This window comes from Bubalus bubalis, chromosome 14, assembly GCF_019923935.1.
Source record: "Bubalus bubalis isolate 160015118507 breed Murrah chromosome 14, NDDB_SH_1, whole genome shotgun sequence".
NCBI lineage: Eukaryota > Metazoa > Chordata > Mammalia > Artiodactyla > Bovidae > Bubalus > Bubalus bubalis.
Window position 1 is genome coordinate 80,737,536 of NC_059170.1, and position 18,677 is coordinate 80,756,212.

Genomic DNA, 18,677 nt, shown 5'->3' on the forward strand with positions numbered 1-18,677 from the left:
GCAGCAGTTTCACAGCATCATCTTCCAGCATTTGAAATAGCTCAACTGGAATTCCATCATCTCCACTAGCTTTGTTCGCAGTGATGTTTTCTAAGGCCCACTTGACTTCACATTCCAGGATGTCTGGCTCTAGGTGAGTGATCACACCATCGTGATTATCTGGGTCATGAAGCTCTTTTTTGTACAGTTCTTCTGTGTATTCTTGCCACCTCTTCTTAATATCTTCTGCTTCTGTTAGGTCCATACCATTTCTGTCCTTTATCAAGCCCATCTTTGCATGAAGTGTTCCCTTGGTATCTCTAATTTTCTTGAAGAGATCTCTAGTCTTTTCCATTCTGTTGTTTTCCTCTATTTCTTTGCATTGATTGCTGAGGAATCTTTTCTTATCTCTCCTTGCTATTCTTTGGAACACTGCATTCAGATGCTTATATCTGTCCTTTTCTCCTTTGCTTTTCACTTCTCTTCTTTTCACAGCTATTTGTAAGGCCACCTCAGCCATTTTGCTTTTTTACATTTCTTTTTCATGGGGATGGTCTTGATCCCTGTCTCCTGTACAATGCCACAAACCTCCATCCATAGTTCATCAGGCACTCTGTCTATCAGATCTAGTCCCTTAAATCTATTTCTCACTTCCACTGTATAATCGTAAGGGATTTGATTTAGGTCATACTTGAATGGTCTAGTGGTTTTCCCTACTTTCTTCAATTTAAGTCTGAATTTGGCAATAAGGAGTTCATGATCTGAGCCACAGTCAGCTCCCATAGAACTTCTCCATCTTTGGCTGCAAAGAATATAATCAATCTGACTTTGGTGTTGACCATCTGGTGATATCCATGTGTAGAGTCTTCTCTTGTGTTGTTGGAAGAGGGTGTTTGCTATGACCAGAGTGTTCTCTTGGCAAAACTCTATTAGCCTTTGCTTTGCTTCATTCTGTACTCCAAGGCCAAATTTGCCTGTTACTCCAGGTGTTTCTTGACTTCGTACTTTTGCATCCATCTTGGGTGGCCTAAATGGCATGGCTCATAGTTTCATTGAGTTAGACAAGGCTGTCGTCTATGTGATCAGTTTGACTAGTTTTCTGTGACTGTGGATTTCATTCTGTCTACCCTCTGAGGGATAAGGATAAGAGGCTTATAGAAGCTTTCTGATGAGAGAGACTGAATGAGGGGGAAACTGGGTCCTATTCTGATGGGCTGGCCATGCTCTGTAAATCTTTAATCCAATTTTCTGTTGAGGGATGGGGCTCTGTTCCCTCCCTGTTGTTTGATATGAAACCAGACTATGGTGGAGATAATGAAGATAATGGTGACCTCCTTCAAAAGGTCCCATGCACACACTGCTGCACTCAGTGCCCCCGATCCTGCAGCAGGGCACTGCTGACCTATGCCTCCACCAGAGAATCCTGGATACTCACAGAAAGTCTGGGTCAGTCTCTTGTGGGGTCACTGCTCCTTTCTCCTGGGTCCTGGTGCACACAAGATTTTGTTTGTACCCTCCAAGAGTCTGTTTCCCTAGTTTAGTAATCAAATCCCACTGGCCTCCAAAGTCAAATTCCCTGGGGGTTCTCAGTCCCTTTGCCAGATCCCCAGGTTGGGAAATCTGTTGTGGGTCCTAGAACTTTCTTAACGGTGTGAGAATTTATTTGGTATAATTGTTCTGCAGTTTATGGGTCATTGGCTCAGCAGGTCTCTGGTGGGGTTAATGGCAACTTCCTCCAAGAGGGCTTATGCCACATCCAGGACTCATGCACCCAGAGCCCCTATGGCAGTCCACTGCTGACCTGTACCTCCACAGGAGACATTCAACACTCAAAAGCAGGTCTGGCTCAGTCTCTGTGGGGTCTTCTGGTGCACACAGGTTTTGTTTGAGCCTTCTGAGTGTGTCTGGGAGGTCTGGGGTTTGGTTCTAAATGTAATTTCACCCTTTCTACCATCTTACTGGGGCTTCTCCTTTGCCCTTGGATGTGGGGTATCTTTTTTGGGTGGGATCCAACATTCTTCTGTCGATGGTAGTTCAGCAGTGAGTTGTAGTTTTGGTGTTCTTTCAGGAGAAGATGAACACATGTCCCTCTACTCCGCTGTTTTGATATGAAAACAGCACCCAAAAAAGAAGTCCTTTTCATCATAGGGGACTGGAATGCAAAAGTAGGAAATCAAGAGACAACTGGAGTAACATGAAATTTGGCCTTGGAATACAAAATGAAGCAGGGCAAAGGCTCACAGAATTTTGCGAAGAAAATGCACTGGTCATATGAAACACCCTCTTCCAACAACACAAGAAAAGATTCTACACATGGACATCACTAGATTGTCAATACTGAAATCAGATTGATTATATTCTTTGCAGCTGAAGATGGAGAAGCTCTATACAGTCAGCAAAAACAAGACCAGGAGCTGACTGTGGCTCAGATCATGAACACTTATTGTAAAATTCAGATGTAAATTTAAGAAAGTAGGGAAGACCACTAGACCATTCAGGTATGACCTAACTCAAATCCCTTACATTTATACAGTGGAGGTGACAAATAGATTCAAGGGATTAGATCTGATAGACAAAGGGCCTGATGAACTATGGACAGAGGTTCATGACATTGTACAGGAGGCAGAGATCAAGACCATCCCAAAGAAAAACAAATGCAAAAAGGCAAAATGGTTGTCTGAGGAGGCCTTACAAATAGCTGAGAAAAGAAGGGAAGAGAAAGGCAAAGGAGAAAAGGAAAGATACACACTTGAATGCAGAACTCCAAAGAAGAGCAAGGAGAGATAAGAAAGCCTTCCTCAGTGATCAATACAAAGAACTAGAGGAAGTCAATAGAATGGGAAAGAACAGAGATTTCTTCAAGAGAATTAGAGATACCAAGGGAACATTTCATGCAATTTGGGCAAAATAAAGGACAGAAACGATAGGTACCTAACAGAAGCAGAAGATGCTAAGAAGAGGTGGCAAGAATACACAAAAGAACTATACAAAAAAGATCTTCATGGCCCAGATAACCATGATGGTTTTATCCCTCTCCTAGAGCCAAACATCCTGGAATATGAAGTCAAGTGTGTCTTAGGAAGTATCACTATGAAGAAAGCAAATGGAGGTCATGGAATTCCAGCTGAGCTATTTCAAGTCCTAAAAGATGATGCTGTGAACATGGTACACTCAATATGCTAGCAAATTTGGAAAACTCAGCAGTGGCCACAGGACTGGAAAAAGTCAGTTTTCATTCCAATCCCAAAGAAAGGCAATGCCAAAGAATGCTCAAACTACTGCACAATTGCACTCATCTCACACACTAGTACAGTAATGCTCAAAATTCTCCAAGCAAGACTTCAACAGTACATGAACCATGAACTTCCAGATGTTTAAGTTGGATTTAGAAAAGGCAGAAGAACAAGAGATCAAATTGCCAACATCTGTTGGATCATTGAAGAAGCAAGAGAGTTCTAGAAAAACATCTACTTCTGCTTTATTGACTGCAGAAGCCTTTGACTGTGTAGATCAAAACAATGTGTGGAACGTTCTTCAAGATATGGGTGTACCAGTACCTTACTTGCCTTCTGAGAAATGTGTATGCAGGTCAGGAAGCAGCAGTTAGAAGTGGACATGGAATAACAGACTGGTTCCAAATAGGAAAAGGAGTACGTCAAGGCTGTATATTGTCACCCTGCTTATTTAACTTATATGCAGAGTACATCATGAGAAACGCTGGGCTGGAAGAAGCACAAGCTGGAATCAAGATTGCCAAGAGAAATATCAATAACCTCAGCTATGAAGATGACACCACCCTTATGGCAGAAAGTGAAGAGGAACTAAAAAGCCTCTTGATGAAAGTGAAAGAGGAGAGTGAAAAATTTGGCTTAAAACTCAACATTCAGAAAACTAAGATCATGGCATCTGGTCCTATCACTTCATGGCAAATAGATGGGGAAACAATGGAAACAGTGAGAGACTTTATTTGGGGGGGCTCCAAAATCACTGCAGATGGTGACTGCAGCCATGAAATTAAAAGATGCTTGCTCCTTGGAAGAAAAGCTATGAACATCCTGGACAGCATATTCAAAAACAGAGACATTACTTTGCCAACAAAAGTCTGTCTAGTCAAAGCTATGGTTTTTCCAGTAGTCATGTTTGGATGTGAGGCCTGGACTATAAAGAAAGCTGAGCACCGAAGAACTGATGCTTTTGAACTGTGGTATTGGAGCAGACTCTTGAGAGTCCCTTGGACTGCAAGAAGATCCAACCAGTCAGTCATAAAGGAAATCAGACCTGAATATTCATTGGAAGTTCTGATGTTGAAGCTGAAACTCCAATACTTTGGCCACCTGATGTGAAGAACTGACTCTTAGGTAAAGACCCTGATGCTGGGAAAGTTTGAAGGTGGGAGGAGAGGGAATGACAGAGGATGAGATGGTTGGATGGCATCACCAACTAGACGGACATGAGTTTGAGCAAGCTTCGGGAGTTGGTGATTGACAGGGAAACGTGGTGTGCCTCAGTTCTTGGGGTCACAAAGAGTCGGACATGATTGAGCGACTGAACTTTACTGATGATTATCATTCTTCCATTTGATCATGTCTTCACCACTTTTGAGAATTTCTTTTTAAATTTAACTCTATTAGATAAGGGCTTCCCTGGTGGCTCAGTTGGTAAAGAATCAGCTTGCAATGTAGGACACCTGGGTTTGATCCCTGGTTTGGAAAGTTCCCCTGGAGAATGGAAAAGCTACCAACTCAAGTGTTCTGCCCTGGAGGATGCCATAAACTGTATAGTCCATGGGGTCGCAAATAGTCGGACACTACTAAGTGACTTTCACTTTCTTTTTTGTTGGGTAAGTTTCATGATAAACTAGTTTTTTACTTCTTTGTTTAAGGTTTATATCTGCTTTATATCCTAATGTGTTGTATGTTCGGAGAAGGCAATGGCAACCCACTCCAGTACTCTTGCCTGGAAAATCCCAAGAATGGAGGAGCCTGGTAGGCTGCAGTCCGTGTGGTCGCTAAGAGTCAGGCACGACTGAGCGACTTCACTTTCACTTTTCACTCTCATGCATTGGAGAAGGAAATGGCAACCCACTCCAGTGTTCTTGCCTGGAGAATCCCAGGGACGGGGGAGCCTGGTGGGCTGCCGTCTATGGGGTCGCACAGAGTCGGACACGACTGAAGCGACTTAGCAGCAGCAGCAGTGTTATATGTTTGGGAACAATTGACTGTTGCCTTGAAAACCTGAAGAACAGCCTGACTAGGCAAAACTTACGTTCCTGGGTCACTGTTTCTTCCAAGAGCACATTCCCTCAGGCATTAAATGATGCTGTGAGGCAATCTAAGGCAGTTTGATTTTTCTTTTCTTGTATGTAAATTACCTTTTCTGCCTGGATGCAGCAAAGATGATTTGCTTGTGAAATTCTATAACTTCACTATAGTATATTTCGACTGTGTTCTTCCGTTCAGCAGACTTAAGACTTTTTATTTCAGGAAATTATCTTGTGTTACAGAAATCAAAACAAAAATTAGTCAAACAAAAATTTGACTAATTTTTCTATTCCATTTTATTTTGTGTTTGTTATTGTTTGTTTTGTTTTCAGCAAAATTTGTACGAACTGGTGCCCTGGTATATGAAAATAAACAAAAACCTCTAATGTGTAATGTCTGTCAATTTATGTGGTGTGAATACTCCTACAGTGGTTATTACTTTTAATTTTTTTGTTTTGTATTGGAATATAGTCAATTAAACAATGTTGTGACAGTTTTAGGTGAACAGAGAAGGGATACATATAGTATCAGTCATACATATACATGCATCCATTCTCCCCCTGAATCCCCTCCCTTCCGAGTTGCCCCATAACATTCAGCAGAGTTCCAGTAGGTCATTGTTGGTTACCCATTTTAAACATAGCAGTATGTACATGTCCATCCCCAACTCTCTAACTATCCCTTTTCCTCACCCTTCTCCCAGGCAACCATAGTTTGTTCTCTAAGTCTTACAATCATTAATTTTAAGCTACCACTGTGATGTCATTGAAAATGAAGTTAGGAGTAGGTATGTCTAATCTTGCATGCTAGTGCAAGCCTACATGTGCTGGGTCTCTTTTGTTCGACTTCTATATAATTTTCCTACAATTGACTTTATATTCTTTTTTGTAGTTAAGAACTGTCCATCTATCACTGAATTTCAGCTGTGTTTAGTCTTATTTCTCTCTCTCTCTCTTTTTAATCTTTTGGATAGTTTAATAATTTCCTTTTTATTTCCCTCCGAACTCTGCCCGTTTCCCTTTCATTTTGGTCATGTTGTCTCTTCTTCAAACCCTTGTATTTAAAAAAAAATTTTTTTTTTTGTTAGATCATATTATCTTTCTTTACTTTAGAACTTTGGGGAAATATTTGTCTGAACTTTCGTCTGTTTCCTTGGCAGTAATTCTTCTTCAGATACATATTATTCTTTTTATGTGTATTTCTTGAAACATTCATTCCTGTCCGCTATTCTTTCTGGCATGCCCCTGCCCCCCGCCCCCCCCAACCCCTGACCTCATTATTTACGCACATGTCTGGTTCCTTTCTTGAGTCCATTTTTTTTATAATTGTGATTCATCTTTGGGGGATTCTAGCTATCTGTTGCTGAATACATAAGGGAAGAGAGTGAGCTGAGGCAGTCAACCTTGATTCCAGAATGCAGTCTTAATCTTCTCAACCAATTGATTACTTTCTCTAACCCTCAGACACATCTTTTCATGGTTCTTGGTGTTAATCAAGATGGTTGAGGTTCATTTCTCATGAAACATTCACTGGTATTTAGCTTTATTATACTGAAAAACAGACACTTCTAGTTATTATTATTATTTTAATTTTTACTTTTTGGCCATGTGGCACGTGGGATCTTAGTTTCCCAGCCAGGAATCAAATGCACACCCCCCTGCAGTAGAAGCAAGGAGTCTTAACCATTGGAGCACCAGGTAAGTCCTCTTAGTTATTACTCAACAGTTATTTTCCCCTTAAAAATTACAAATACAGATTTTGATAGTAGATGAAATAATGTCTCAAGTGTCAGAGAATGAGTTCGTGCCAGCTCAAGAGATCATAATTAATCATTTCACATGCAAAAAGTGTATAGAGCCAGATACTTAAATAGACAATGTACTTCTGTTGGTTCACAAACTTGGGAGCTTCTGGGTAAAATCTGAAAATGACTCCCCACCCCCATAGGCAAGGAGAAACTGAAGAAAGGGGCAGACCAGTGCAGATTGTTAATATTGGTAGGTGGCAGATTTTAAAACCAAGGGAATTTACATAAGAGGCTTGTCTTGGACACCACAAGATGAGCAGTACAGGGGCTCATTAGTTGTGGCATCACAGCTTTGACTTCTACCTCTACCCAAGGCTGCCCACTATATCTCCCACTCACAGATCTTGGTACTTAATTAATATCTTGCCTGCTAGACTCTAAATAAATGACATTGCATGTATAAAAAGTAAACCCCTATGCAATGCAGTATTTATATAAATAGTATTATTTTTCATTTTTAATAGTTTACCTTGCATAACTCCTAAAAAAACTGAGGCAACTAACAATAATCATAGTATTTAACCAGTAGACATAGCCACACAAAAACAAGCTTTATATAGGACAGGAAATGATTAGAGTTCAGTACTTCAAAACAAAATTTTAATTGATGTCAATCAATCACAAATAAACAACACCTGTAAAAAAATAATTTCTGACTTTTGCATCCGCACAAGAACACAGAAAAGAAAGTAAAAAATAGGAAATATTTATGCAAATAATGACGGGAGTGGTGGTGGTAGGTGGGCAGTTAAGGTTACCTGTGTGACTTAGAAAATCAAGGAATCGATTTAGAGATGCCTATCCCAGCGAAAGGGGTAAAGAACCTGCCTGCCAATACAAGAGACAGAAGAGTCACAGGTTTTTATCCCTGGGTTGGGAAGATGCCCTGGAGGAGTGTATGGCAACCCATTCCAGTTTTCTTGCCTGGAGAATCCCATGGACAGAGTAGACTGGTGGGCCATGGGGTCGCGAAGAGTTGGACATGTCTGAAACAACTTACCACACATGCACATTGTTTTAAATAGAAAAGCAGGGTATAATATACCAGGACATATTTCTCCTTTATACATTGTTGTTCAGTCACTAAGTCAAGTCCAACTCTTTGCAACCCCATGGACTGTAGCATGCCAGGCCTCCCTGTCCATAACCAACTACCGGAGTTTACTCAAACTCATGTCCATTGAGTTGGTGATGCCATCCAACCATCTCATTCTCTGTCATCCCCTTCTCCTCCTGCCCTCAATCTTCCCAGAATCAGGGTCTTTTCCAATGAGTTGGCTCTTTGTATCAGGTGGCCAAAGTACTAGAGCTTCAGCATCAGTCCTTCCAATGAACATTCAGGGTTGACTTCCTTTAAGATTGACTGGTGTGCTCCCCTAGCTATCCAAGTGACTATGAAGAGTCTTCTCCAGCACCACAGTTGGAAAGCGTCAATTTTTCGGGACTCAGCCTTCTTTATGGTGCAACTCTCACATCCATACATGACCACTGGAAATACCATAGCTTTGACTATACATACTCTGTCAGCAAAATGATGTCTCTGCTTTTTAATATGCTGTTTAGGTTTGTCATAACTTTTCTTCCAAGGAGCAAGCGTCTTAATTTCATGACTGCAGTCACCATCTGCAGTGATTTTGAAATCCAAGAGAATAAAGCTTGTCACTGTTTGCATTTTTTTCTCCATTTATTTGCCATATACACATTTTTTTAATTTAATTAATGTATTTTAGGTCGAGCTGGATTTTCTCTGCTCCGAGCAGGCTTTCTCTAGTTTTAGTGCACAGGGGCTACCTTCATTGCGGTGTGCAAGCTTCTCAGTGTGGTGGCTCCATTTGCTGTGAGCACAGGCTCTAAGTGCACGGGTTTCAGTAGTTGCAGGACAGGGGCTCATTAGTTGTGGCTCCTGGGCTCTAGAGAGCTTGGGCTTAATAGTTGCGGCATGTGGGCTTTAATTGCCCATGGCATGGGGAATCTTCCCAGGCCAGGAAGTGAACCCATGTCCCTTTCATTGGCAGGCAGATTCTAAACCACTGTACCACCAGCGAGCTTGCTATATATAGGAATATTGAGGGAGAAAAGGAATCATCCATTTACCATCAGTCAGTCAGTCAGTTCAATCACTCAGGTGTGTCTGACTCTTTGCAACTCCAGGAATCGCATCATGCCAGGCCTCCCTGTCCATCACCAACTCCTGGAGTTTACCCAAACTCATGTCCATCAAGTCGGTGACACCATCCAGCCATCTCATCTTCTGTCGTCCCCTTCTCCTCCTGCCCAGCATCAGAGTCCTTTCCAATGAGTCAACTCCTCGCATGAGGTGGCCAAAGTACTGGAGTTTCAGCTTCAGCATCAGTCCTTCCAATGAACAGCCAGGACTGATCTCCTTTAGGATGGACTGGTTGGATCTCCTTGCAGTCCAAGGGACTCTCAAGACTCTTCTCCAACACCACAGTCCAAAAGCATCAATTCTTCGGCATTCAGCTTTCTTCACAGTCCAACTCTCACATCCATACACAACCACTGGAAAAACCATAGCCTTGACTAGATGGACCTTAGTTGGCAAAGCAATGTCTCTGCTTTTTAACATGTTGTCTAGGTTTGTCATAGCTTTTCTTTCAAGGAGCAAGTGTCTTTTAACTTCATGGCTGCAGTCACCATCTGCAGTTATTTTGGAGCCCCCAAAAATAATATCTGACACTGTTTCCACTGTTTCCCCATCTATTTGCCATGAAGTGATAGGACCAGATGCCATGATCTTAATTTTCTGAATGTTGAGCTTTAAGCCAACATTTTCACCCTCGTCCTTCACTTACATCAAGAGGCTTTTTAGTTCCTCTTCACTTTCTGCCATAAGGATGGTGTCATCTGCATATCTGAGGTTATTGATATTTCTCCCGGGCAATCTTGATGCCAGCTTGTGCTTCTTCCAGCCCAGCATTTCTCATGATGTCCTCTGCATATAAGTTAAATAAGCAGAGTGACAATATACAGACTTGATGTACTCCTTTTCCTATTTGGAACCAGTCGGTTGTCCCATGTCCAGTTCTAACTGCTGCTTCCTGACCTGCATACAAATTTCTCAAGAGGCAGATCAGGTGGTCTGGTATTCCCATCTCTTTCAGAATTTTCCACAGTTTATTGTGATCCACACAGTCAAAGGCTTTGGCATAGTCAATAAAGCAGAAATAGATCTATTTCTGGAACTCTATTGCTTTTTCCATGATCCAGTGGATGTTGGCAATTTGATCTCTGGTTCCTCTGCCTTTCCTAAAACCAGCTTGAACATCTGGAAATTCACGGTTCACGAACTGCTGAAGCCTGGGTTGGAGAATTTTGAGCATTACTTTACTAGCGTGTGAGATGAGTGCAATTGTGTGCTAGTTTGAGCATTCTTTGGCATTGCCTTTCTTTGGGATCGGAATGAAAACTGACCTTTTCCAGTCCTGTGGCCACTGCTGAGTTTTCCAAATTTGCTGGAATATTGAGTGCAGCAGCACTTTCACAGCATCATCTTCCAGCATTTGAAATAGCTTAACTGGAATTCCATCACCTCCACTAGCTTTGTTCATAGTGGCGTTTTCTAAGGCCCACTTGACTTCACATTCCAGGATATCTGGCTCTACGTGAGTGATCACACCCTCGGGATTATCTGGGTCATGAAGATCTTTTTGTACAGTTCTTCTGTGTATTCTTGCCACTTCTTCTTAATATCTTCTGCTTCTGTTAGGTCCATACCATTTCTGTCCTTTATTGTGCCCATCTTTGCATTAAATGTTCCCTGGTATCTCTAATTTTCTTGAAGAGATCTCTAGTCTTTTCCATTCTGTTGTTTACCTCTATTTCTTTGCATTGATCGCTGAGGAAGGCTTTCTTATCTCTCCTTGCTATTCTTTGGAACTCTGCATTCAGATGCTTATATCTTTCCTTTTCTCCTTTGCTTTTCACTTCTCTTCTTTTCACAGCTATTTGTAAGGCCTCCCCAGACAGCCATTTTGCTTTTTTGCATTTCTTTTCCATGGGGATGGTCTTGATCCCTGTCTCCTGTACAATGTCACGAACCTCATTCCATAGCTCATCAGGCACTCTGTCTATCAGATCTAGTCCCTTAAATCTATTTCTCACTTCCATTGTATAATCATAAGGGATTTGATTTAGGTCATACCTGAATGGTCTAGTGGTTTTCCCTACTTTCCTCAATTTAAGTCTGAATTTGGCAATAAGGAGTTCATGATCTGAGCCATAGTCAGCTCCTGGTCTTGTTTTGCTGACTGTATAGAGCTGCTCCATCTTTGGCTGCAAAGAATATAATCAATCCGATTTTGGTGTTGACCATCTGGTGATGTCCATGTATAGAGTCTTCCCTTGTGTTGCTGGAAGAGGGTGTTTGCTATGATCAGTGCGTTCTCTTGGCAAAACTCTATTAGCCTTTGCTTTGCTTCATCCTGTACTCCAAGGCCAAATTTGCCTGTTACTCCAGGTGTTTCTTGACTTCTTACTTTTGCATTCCAGTCCTGTATAATGAAAAAGACATCTTTTTTGGGTGTTGGTTCCAAAAGGTCTTGTAGGTCTTCATAAAACTGTTCAACTTCAGCTTCTTCAGCATTACTGTTGGGGCATAGGCTTGGATTACCGTGATATTGAATGGTTTGCCTTGGAAATGAACAGAGATCATTCTGTCATTTTTGAGATTGTATTCAAGTACTGGTTCCTGTTTTGATATGGCAACTACTACATTGAGGGTACTGAGCAAATGGAAAACAAATAAATATTGTTAATGGAAAACAAGATAAATATTGTACCATTAATTAGAAAACTGTTAAGAATTATTAAGTGTAACAGGGTACCAACACATATAAACCTTTATTTTTAATTTGATATCACATACTGTATCACTAATTCCTGAGGGTATTTTGGGGGCAGCTAAGGCAGATGTGTGTGACATCTTCATTTCCAAGGTTGAAAATTCATGAATGCTTTAGTGAATCTCTCTCACTATAGCCTGGACAGCGAATTTTTTAAAATTAGTTTTTAATTAGAGGATAATTGTTTTACAATATTGTGTTGGTTTCTGCCATAGAATAACATGAATCAGCTATAGGTACACACTTGGCCCCTCCTGCTTGAACCTCCCTTCCACCTCCCACCCCACTCCCTAGGCTGTCACAGAGCACGTGGTTGAGCTCCTTGTATTACAGCAACTTCCCACTAGCTAGCTATTCTACATGTGGCATTGTATATGTTTCAGTGCTACTTTCTCAGTTTGTCCCACCCTCTCTTCCCTGCTCTGTCCACAGGCACTGAATATTTTTGACAATGCTGGAGCCTTCAGGGGTTGGGAAGGGAGTGGGCAACCCTGGGATTTAAGATATATTTGCAAGCTTCAACCCAAACATCACTCATCTGAAAGCCCTGTCATCTTTTGGTACATAAACACCCTATTCTTATCATGGTCTGTCAGTCTTCTTAAATGGCAAGCCTAGCCTTACCATTAGATGCCCAATAAATTGACATTTTGATGCCCAGTCTAAGTTTTTGTCCCAGATCAGGAAATGTTGGGAACAGCCAAGGCAGGTGGTTCAGACTTGAGTAGAGGCTCAACTGGCAACGAGTGTGCTACCCAACTAGCAAAGAGAGCGTGAAAATGTCCAGCTTTCCCTAAGACTCACATTCTAAGTCAGAAAGTAGCCAGTTTGTGTGGGTGCTCAGAGTCCAGTGGTACTGAGATTCCTTCCAGGGTTGGGCATAACATCCCGAGGGCATCTTCACCTGTTAGACTCCAAGCCGTCTGTAGGTTGGAGCGGCTTTTGTGGGAGCCAGAGAACGTTTCTAGGTTGGCTGCTTGCAGGAGAGCCACCCAAAGGTCACAGAAGAGGGATTCTCTAGATCTCGGCTGCTCGACATGGTCGGAGGACCAGTGACATCAGCATCCCCTGGGGGCTTGTTCAGCTTGTAGATCTCAGACCCCAGTCCAGAGCAAGCGACTCCGAATTTGCATTTTAATTCCTAGGCACCTTGAAGTTGAAGCAGCAAGGTTCCAGGTGGTAGCACCAAGACTAGCGGAAGGACCTTTCTCTCGGCCCCGCCCTCTCGCCCTTTGCTCTGCCCTTAAGCTCAGTCCAGCTTTGGCCCTGCACAAAATTTCTGCACAGTGTGTATGAGGAGGGGGCGTGCAGGAGCTGCCCGTGGAGGGCAGAGGGAAAGTGGGATCAGATCAGCGAGAAGGGCTTTCTCCAGCTCAGATCCCACAGCGTGAGACACTCCCCCCGCCCCCCGCAACCTCTCCACCCCCGCCCCCCGCCCCCCGCAGCTGCTTCTGCCAGCCTCCCTCCGGCAGCCACGAAAACCCGGAGCAGCTGCGAGCGCTCCTGGAAAGTCCTCCCAGGGCGAAGCCGGGCAGCTGGGCATGCTCAGTAGCTGGGGGAGGCCTGGGTGGAGAGTGGGAAGCTGTGGCTCAGCCTCCGGCCCCTCCCGCCGGCCCCCGCCCCCTTTGCCCCTACCCAGCCCGTAGTAGTTGCCCGGCGTGCGCCCGGGGAGACCGGGAACATGGCGTTCCGAGCGATGTAGCCGCGGAGGAGGAGAGGGGGACTAGGCTCCGCCGCCGTACTGACAGCCAAGCCACCAGGTAGGCAGGCGCGCCCGGCGGGGCTGCCCGGGTGGGTACGGGCGCGGGGAGGGGCGCTTGCGGGGATGCGCACGGCGGGGACCCGGGCACCTGGCTTTGCCGGGAGAGGATGCGAAGCGGACATCTGTGACAGCGCGCGATTGTGCATCTGCTAGGAGATGCCAAAGGCTGGGGACCGACTGGCTGAAGGGGATGGATTCGGGAACCGCCCCCCGCCCCCCACGCCCATTCACTGCCATCCAGCCTGGGCTCTCTGCGGGTCAAATAAAGGGTAGTTCTTTTCTGCTGAGCAGGAGGGCATGGGGGAGATACCAGGATACCAGTCCTGGGAATGCGCTGGTCCCCCGGACCGCGGGCAAACCCAGCACCGGCTCTTTGTGTATACAGCCCCGCACGCCGGGAGTGCCGCGGTGCGTGCTTCTCTGAGGAGTGTTGGACATATTGCCAGGGCAGGATTCCCGTTTGGTTTTTGTCTCTTGACAGGTGTAGATTGGAGAATGCAATAGCTGAGGCTTTATGGGACTGTTTTCCTTTGTTACTTGCCTTGGTGTGTGTGTGTGCGCGCGCGCGCGTGGTGGGTTGTAATGGAGAGAACTTATGTTCGTGGACACGGGTGTGGACAGAGCATGAAGAGAATCTCGATTCCAAACTCTTGTCAAAATTGCCTGCGATGTTAACCTCCTGGAGGATAAACTTGAAAAGTCCAGAGATTATCAGTGCCCAGTTTGAAGGAGAAGCATGTTGGCCTTTCTTGAACCTATGTGTGCATATCGGGAGCTTTAAACGTAGGATGCAAGGTAATTCCACATTAGATGTCAATTAAGGGAATTTGAAGCATTGGGATGTTATCTATAGTGGTCTTCTTCTTCTTCTTCTTCTTCTTTTTTAAAGGCCAAATTAATAAAGAAAAAGAAAAGTTGGCACAAAGCCAGAGGACAATGTCATCTTTAATAGTTAATGACAGCTTTAGAAGGATAAATATACTTTTGGGGAAATCGGGAAACCCGTGTTCCAAAGGGTTCCCCCCAAAAATAGATATAGGGTCTTAGGTAACTCTAAAAACCTCTCAGAGCATCCTTTTCCTTTCTAGGGTTTGGTGGCAGGTAAATAACTGTCTTACTTGAGTCCAGATGAACCACACCACTTTTTAGAAGTCCCTCCTACACTAGAATTCTATGAAATTGAAACTGCATAATAACAGCTTTGCACCTCACATTTGTATGTCTGATTTATTCAGACCTACAACTCACTGAGTTAAGGAGGAAAGGTAAATTTAGAATGTGCTTTTATTTTTCGATTTGTAAAGGATGGACATCTGTGACTATGAAGTTTAGACACACTTCCCTCCGTGCTTACAGTACTTATTTTTATCGTCTCTTTAGGTGGCAAGAATGAGTCAGTATCACCAAAATGAAATGGGAGAAACTTGAGAAAAATGCATTTAATTAAATTAAAGCCATAAATGTCCAATCTGGTGATAATGCCTTGACTTCAAATTCATGTGTGCAAAGCAGAAGCACTGCTGATGGGAGCAATAGAAAGTGAAGTTCACTGATAGCACTGGTTTTATATTTTTGTGCTTCTCTGTGAATAGGAAGAGTTGAATTGTACTAGATCCCTAAACTTGTTAATAAATGTGAGAGAGAACTGCAAACGTTGAAAACACTTTGTGCCTCTCCTCTGTCATTTTACTAAAATGTTGCAGGTGTGAGAGGCAAGTATTCTAGGATCTCATCTGGGTGGTGAGACAGTTGAGTTTGAGCTCTGACTCTTCCCTATTAAGCTTTGTGACCTTGAGCAAGCTATATAACTTTCCCAAGCCTCAGTTTCCTCAGCTGTAAAACAAGCCTAGAGCTAAGACTTAACCTAAATTGGGTAGAGGTATGGTTTACTTATAAACCACAACCAGTGGTGGTGATCATTATCAGAGGAAGGAAAATGGATGTTTATTTAACTATACTATATGCCCTGTATTAAGCTAAATAAGTTCAAATGTGTGATCTCATTTATCTTCCCGACTAGAGCCTGTCAGTCACGAAGAGTCAGACGCGACTTAGTGACTAAACAACAAACAGATGGCTTAAAATGTCAGAAATATGTTCTTTTGCAGTTCTGGAGATTAGAAGTTCAAAATCAAGGTTTAGTCAAAGCCATTCTTCCTTGGAAGCCTCAAGAGGAGGATCCTTTCTGGCTTCTCCCAGTTTCTGGTAGACCCAGGTATTCCTTGTTTTGGGACAGCATAACTAATTTCTGCCTTCATCTTCACATTGTGAAGTTCCCCCATTTATAAATAAGGACACCGTTCATATTGGATTTAGGGCCCATCCTAATTCAGTGTGACCTCAACTTAACTTGATTACATCTCCAAAGACCCTGTTTTGTAATCAGGTCACGTTTTTAGGTTCTGGTTGGGCATGAATTTGGGGGGAACTCTATTCAGCCCTGTATACCCTATGATAGGTATTTAATGACAGTATTAGTATTATGTCAGTATCAGTAGGACATAATGATAAAATAGTATGTTTTTTGAAAACACTTTAAAGCTTTTTTAATCCAGGCAATATATTTGAATTTTTATATACCCAAACATGATAGAGAAAAACAGTATTCAGAGGTACCTCATTTATACAAATGTCACTTGTCTAGAAACCAAGGTAATCTAGGGTTTCAATCTTAAACAGGTAACATAGCTGATATACCCTGGCCTAGATGGATTTGTTAATGTTTGCCTTCCTCCCTTTTTGCTTCCCCACTAACACAATGCAAACAGACAGTGGAAAACCATATTAAACAACAAAAATAACAGTCACAAAAATACACTAATCTTAACAACTTTCTAATCTTTCTTATCCTGGTAAATGGCACCACTGTCCAGGGAGTTGCCAGAAACTCAAAAATCATCTCTGATGCCTCTGTTCCCTTTGTCCTCCAAACCAAAAACTATCACCAATTTTTTGCAAGTTCTGTCTTCAATATCTATGTATAAACTCTTGATAAGTTCTTATTTCCATCCTCACTGTCACCTCCATCAGACTCCAAGTTGTTACTATCTTTCATTTGGTCCACTAGTGGGGCTTCCTACCAGACTCCCGGTTCCCAGCTTGGGCCCGCCCATTCTTCATCCAGAACAGGTAGAGTCATGTCAGTCCCCTGCAGAAGATTCATTATGTACCTGGGACAGTTTCCAGAGATTCTTGCTGGTCTCCTCCCGGGCACCTCTTCCTCTTACCGCTGTCATACCAATCTGTTTCTTGAACCTCCCCCATGCTTTGCCAGTTCAAGCTGTACTCAATTGGGTCTCCTTGATCTCTTTTCCTCGTGAACCCAAATCTCTCCTCACCTTTCTACTTTTCTTCTATGGCACTGAAAATTTGCAGTTTCCTATTTATTTGTTTGGCTATTCATTTAATTTCTGTAAACTCTGTGATGGCCATTTGTTTTGTGTCTTTCATGTAGAAGATGCTTAATAAATGGTCAATAAGTGAAGGAATGAATACTCTTCTTCATAGCATTGTTCTGTGCCAACTTAAAGATATGATATTTTAGAAACTATTTTCTTTACTACCTATATAAAAAGAGCAATGTAGAACTCATTCTGACTTTGAGAGGAGTACTCCTGGCTTTAGTAAATGCATCTTTGAAGAACTGATTTCAAGTGAGCAGTTAAGAATGAAGTCAAAATATTTTTTGACAACTGAGACTTTTGAAAAAATGTCAGTCAACAAATACTCAAATATTTCAACAAAATATTTGTTGGACATTAACATTTTCCATGCTTGGCCCTAGGAAGATAGTGGTGAACTAGACTTTTAGCCTTCTAGAGATTAACTATAAATAATCCTAATAGGTAATGATAATATTATTTATTGAGCTTTTGTTGTGTGCTAGGTTCCCTTCCTAGGGGCTTCCCTGCTGGCTCAGCTGGTAAAGAATCTTCCTGGAATGCAGGAGACCTGGGTTCGATTCCTCAGTTTGGAAGACCCTCTGGAGAAGGAAATGGCAACCCACACCAGTATTCTTGCCTGGGAAATCCCATGGGTAGAGGAGTCTGGCAGGCTACAGTCCATGGGGTTGCAAAGAGTCGGACATGACTGAGTGACTAACACTTTCCCTTTTCAAGTTCTCTTCCTTCCTTACTCTTACTTATTTTTACAGATGGCTCTCCAGTCTTTCCCAATAATACAAAATCCAGATTAGATGCATGACAAATACTTGATGAATTAATAATTAGATACTATTATCCTGATCTTTCAAAATAAGGAACTTAGGTTTATCTGAGGAAAACAGAATCCCCTCATATACGGAAGTGCATGCAATTGCTTTCTGAAAATATCTAGGTTTGGCCCTATTCTACTTTAAAAATTATCCTACCTATTGTCTCTGGGGTTAAAATAAGAGACAAATTGCTGTCTTATGTGAGGATAGGCTCCTGGTGTATTTCTTTGTCTTCCACAATTGTCAAAATTCTTAATCACCAGCTGGATTGTTTTGTCTATCCTGTTTAATTCAAGTGAGAAGTGACTTAATATCTTTCATTTAGAGGACTTTTTGGTAGTTTTGAATAGCGAGACTGAGTACCAAAGGGAAATGGAGGTGGTCCAATATGGGAACATGGGTTATATTTTGCATTTCTAGTTTGGCCTCAATTTTATGTCATTTTAGTAGTTGCAAAAAGGTAATTTTTAAAAATAAATGAAAGTATCATTACTTTTTATCTAAGCAAGAAAAAAGTCAGACATTGTATCTTAATTTTGTTTAAAAGTGATGGATACACAGTTGACTCAACTGAAACCTAAGAAACCAATAAGAGGGTTCAGTAAAGTGGTTGGTTTATAATATACATGTTCAGAAATGAAGGATTACCTCAAATGCTAATATTTACCAACAAAAAATAATACAATAGAAAATGATTCTGTTTATGAATCCATACAAATATATATTATCTAAGAAAATTGGAAATGTATATAAAACACCAATACTTGGAGGAAAAAAGTATCTAAGGACTTAT

The 18,677-nt window shown here is 42.2% G+C and overlaps 1 protein-coding gene across 2 annotated transcripts in view; it reads left to right on the forward strand.

Moving 5' to 3' along the window:
* Positions 1 to 13,492: 13,492 nt before the first annotated feature.
* Positions 13,493 to 18,677, forward strand: part of PAK5 (p21 (RAC1) activated kinase 5) — a 427,019-nt gene continuing 421,834 nt past the window's right edge. The window contains exon 1 of one of the 2 annotated variants that reach the window (XM_044928304.2): positions 13,493 to 13,669. The gene's annotated coding sequence lies outside the window, so the exon portion shown is untranslated. The remainder of the gene's footprint in view (positions 13,670 to 18,677) is intronic. The other variant, XM_025264585.3, reaches the window with a different exon arrangement.